The sequence below is a fragment of the Mustelus asterias genome, unplaced genomic scaffold (assembly GCF_964213995.1).
Source record: "Mustelus asterias unplaced genomic scaffold, sMusAst1.hap1.1 HAP1_SCAFFOLD_50, whole genome shotgun sequence".
NCBI classification, from domain to species: Eukaryota; Metazoa; Chordata; class Chondrichthyes; order Carcharhiniformes; family Triakidae; genus Mustelus; species Mustelus asterias.
The window spans coordinates 1,266,429-1,270,905 of NW_027590123.1; the positions used below are offsets into that span (position 1 = coordinate 1,266,429).

Genomic DNA, 4,477 nt, shown 5'->3' on the forward strand with positions numbered 1-4,477 from the left:
AGACATGGATTCATTTTAGCTGCACGTTCATAGGAGAAAGGGTATAACCGCTACACCACAGCAATATTACGGATTCGAAATGCACAAAGAGACTTGTGTAGACTTGTAAATGGTGCGGTGATGCTGTAGTTCTGGAACAGGTTTCGCAGAAATAGAATTGTGATCATTGACACCGTGGATTAGAATATCGTTAACAGCTGCTGTATCAGTCTCTGTGGTGCAATTGGTCAGCGCGTTCGACTGTTAACCGAAAGGTTGGTGGGTCCAGACCACCCAGGGACGGAGCTTGTACTGTTTCCTTACCATGATCCTTCAAAAGCAAACAGTTGCGGGTTGGCAATGGGTCCGTGGGCGTCAGTAAAAATAGCTCTCAAGTTTTACCGGCTGTACTGTCATCTGGTGTCAGTTTGAGCGTTGACGCTGCCGGAGAAATGGAGAGCTGGATTTCACCCAGAAAAGCAGCAAAGTTTAAAAACAGTGCCGCCTAACTTGGGGTTGGAACCCATTTCCATTAACAGTGATAAGTTAATGTTGTTCAGCAGAATTACCACAAGACGGTTTATCACAGGTTGATACTAACACTGCAGTAAAATTAAATGCAGTAGAAAAGGACGGCATGGTGGCACAGTGGTTAGCAATGATGCCCCAAAGCGCCATTGGCTCAGGTTAAATTCCTCAGGTCACTGCCTGTGCGGAGTTTGCACCTTGTCTGCGGGGGTTTCCTCCGTGTGCTCCGGTTTCCTTTCCAAAGATGTGCGATTTCGGTTGCTTGGCCATGCTAAATTGACCCTCGTGTCAGCGGGATTATCAGGGTAAATATGTGGGTTTCCGGGAATAGGGCGTGGGTGGGATTGTTGTCAGTGCGGACCCGATGGGCCGAACGGTCTCCTTCTGTACTGTAGGGATTCTACAAGAATGTTTCATTGTTAATTTTGACTGTAGGAACCAAAAGAGGCGATGCAAGTACAAATTGCTGTGGGTAATTGACGAGCTTGTGGAATGGGGCGGATTTTTCTCTCTGCTGTTGAAAATGGCAGCAATATCACTCATGCTTTCGATCAAGAAGTAATTGCAACTCCACTTGCATCATGTTCTGCAAGAAAACAATAAATCTTCATTTTCTGACCGGGAATCGAACTCGGGCCGCAATGGTGAAAACAACAAATCCTAACCATTGACCACCAGGGAAACTGCCTGCAATGGTTTGAATCTCGCCTATCTATGGTAACTTGGCGCATTTTTTTCAATTTCAGCGGGGTTTTTTTGTATTCCAGGGACAAGTCCGTCTGACAAGAGCCTCTTGATATAAACAAATTTACTGCGGATGCTGGAATCTGAAACAAGGTCAAAAAATGCCAGAAAATCTCAACAGGTCTGAAAGCCTCTGTGAAGAGAGAATAGAGCTAACGTTCAAAGTCAGGATGACCTTCGTCAGAGCTGAAGACAAAGAAACGTGGACGAAATTTATACTGTAATGGTGAGGGATATGGGTGAGGGGTGGGTGGCAAAGGTGTCACATATCAATCAAGAAAAACAAAAAACAAATTAAATGGTGGTGACCATGGCTGAGAAGGGAGCTGCAGGCTGCGCATTTAGAGATCAGAATGTGCAAATGGCAGAACAAAGGAAATGTAAGAGTTGGCCCGAGTGGGGTGGAGGGAGAGGGGGCAACAAGATGGAAAGTGAGATTTTAAATAAACAGTGCAAAACATGGAAATCAAAAAAATAAATATAGATATAAAAGAAAAAATATTAATTAATAAAAATAAATTGCATAAAATTAAATAAAACAAAATAAATGGAAATGGGATGAAGATGGAGGAAAGGAGATGCTCTGAAGTTGTTGAACTCAGTGTTAAGTCTGGAATGCAGTAAGATCCGAATCGTGACATCGGGGGATGTTCCTCCAGTTTGCATTGGAATGCCTCTTGATATCATTGTTTATTGTCCCTTCCGTCACATTACTGATGATCAAGAGTAGACTGGTGGTAATGTGGGGCGTTGGATTTGACCTGATTTTTGTAAAGCGGGCAATCTTGGGCAAGTTGTAGCATTGGCGGTTGTTGCCAGTGTTGTAGGTTAGGAACAGCTTAGCTGAAGGTGCGGCAAATTCTGAAGCGCAATTCTTCAGCACCATTGCCAGAATATTTTTCAGAGCCGTAGCATTTGCTCTTTCCAATGCCTTCAAGTTTTTTTTTTCTTGAAACGGTATGGAACAATGAAGTGTATCTGTTCTGTTCAGTGTCTACCCCACTCTGGCACTTTCTCTTTTCTCTCTGTAGATCTGTCTCAGTCCTTCCCTCTCTCAGTCTAACTATCCATTCCCCTTTTTTGTTTTTGTTCCATCTCTTCTCTCCCTGTTTGTGTGGAACCAAATTTAACTGAATTGATTCCTGAAATGAGGCGGTTGTTGAGCTCGGATTTGATTTAAAGTGGGGGAGGAGACTCAATGGGACATGTGATCTAATCCAATTCCATTCATTTGGTTCATTGCCAATACCAGCTCTGACAGCAATGACTTCTGCTGGTGTCCTTGATGGGAAATCTAAGACACTAAATTTAGGATATGATTTTTATGAAGGAGGGGGATCACATTCTCCCACTGTTCGATTTTCACTTAAATTCCTGTAAACGTTATGAACAGCTTTGGTCAAACATGTGATTACTAAAATTTAATGCAGTGGAATGAATCATCATTCATTTTGATTCGAGGAACCAGCAGAGAGAATGTAAAGTGAGCAACTGGATAAAAGCAAATTACTGTGGATGCTGGAATCTGAAAGCAAATGTGTCACACAAAACTTTGACAAAGGGTCATCCCGACCGAAACGTCAGCTCTTTTCTCTTCGACAGATGCTGCCAGACACAATGTGATTTTCCAGCGTTTTCTCTTTTTGTTAAAGTGAGCAACCGACGGGCTTGTCGGACGAGTTTAGTTGCTCTCCCATTAAATCGGAGCTGCATCAAGTACCCACGTTGGTATGTGGTCATCATGCTCGCTTTGCATCTCGAAAGCCCACGGTTCGAAACCAGGTGGAAACATTTCCCGATGGCTTTGTTTCAAAGTGGTTCGGATTACAGAGTTATCCTCGTTTATCACGAAACTTGAGTTGAACTATTGAGTTTTCTCCGGTATTTCAAGCGGAAATAACTCAGTAAAGAATATAAAAGGGAAGGTCTGTGACAGTGAGTCAGACGGGATGGATTAACTGACATAAGGAATAACGGTCAAGGGCAACATTGGTTGGTTCCGGTTATGTTTAAACTTTGCTGCTTTTCTCAGTGTACTCCAGCTCTCCATTCCTCCCGCAGTGTCACCGCTGAAACTGAGTCTTTCTCCATCCCGCTTTGTAAATTTCACAATTACTGCTTTCTGAATGAAAACTGCTTGCAATCAGTCGAAGTCAAATAGTTTAGTATTTCATTCATGGAGAGGTTTTCTTGTAATTTAGCCCGAGAATGTTATCCAGAAATGAGTGATATTTCTGTCAATGCAAACGGTTAAATCTGACCCATTACCACCCAGATTTTCCCTTGTATCACTACCTCTATCGGCAGCGTTTTGCATCATATCACTGTTTTTCACTATTTGTGTTTGTTCTTGACCTGTTGCACGTGTGACATTTCCAACTCGGAAGCAAAACTGCAAATCTCACTCCACCGATTCTGGCAGAACTGCTTTGGACCAGGAAGTATTGCTGGTTTGTTTATAAAAATAATTAAGTCTTAATATATCGAACGCAGCCTGCGACCCTGAAAGCGCCGAATCCTAACCACGAGACCACCAGGATCCCATCCGACTGATTTTCCGAGAGACTGATTACAGGAATATGCACAGCGCCAATTGTCCACAGTCACACACCCCTTTCTGTCTGTTAAGATTTGAAATTCTTCATATTTTCACATTGGCTTCCAGTGTGATGAAAGCAGAGCTCTGATAAGCTGATGTTGTTCAGTCAAGTTACCACAGTAAGGTTGATATCTGTTCGATGCTAACATTGCTCTTTGAATGTGATCAGCTGCAGTAAAATTTAATGCAGTTGAAGGTAGCGTACTCATTTTTACAGGAGCAACCAGCAAGGGCAATGTAATTATGAATTGTTGTGGGTAATTGACGGGATTGTGCAACGGGACTGATATTTCTCCCTGCTGTTCAAATTGGCACAAGTATTGAGCGACGATTTTCAGATGGCTGCCGTGAGTTGGGTTTCGTGGTGTAATGGTGAGCACTCTGGACATTGAATCCAGCGATCCGAGTTCAAGTCTCGGCGGAGCCTTGCTTTAATTTGCAAAGGCAGATGATTGATTTGCTGAAGGGCGTTTCGTTTCAATTTCTCACAAAGCACGAATAGAGAGGACAATTTGTCAGCCAGTTCAACTGCTATTACAATGCACATTGCTGAGCCTCAGGCGCCAGAGCCTTGCAACGTTAGTGTTTTTCATCTTTTCGCTGTCCTTCAACTCCTCTGTTGAAAAA

At 43.0% G+C, this 4,477-nt stretch overlaps 1 non-coding gene across 1 annotated transcript; it reads left to right on the forward strand.

Moving 5' to 3' along the window:
- Nucleotides 1-4,205: 4,205 nt before the first annotated feature.
- Nucleotides 4,206-4,277, forward strand: trnaq-uug (transfer RNA glutamine (anticodon UUG)). The gene has a single exon. It is a non-coding gene; the product is annotated as a tRNA-Gln (tRNA).
- Nucleotides 4,278-4,477: the final 200 nt, after the last annotated feature.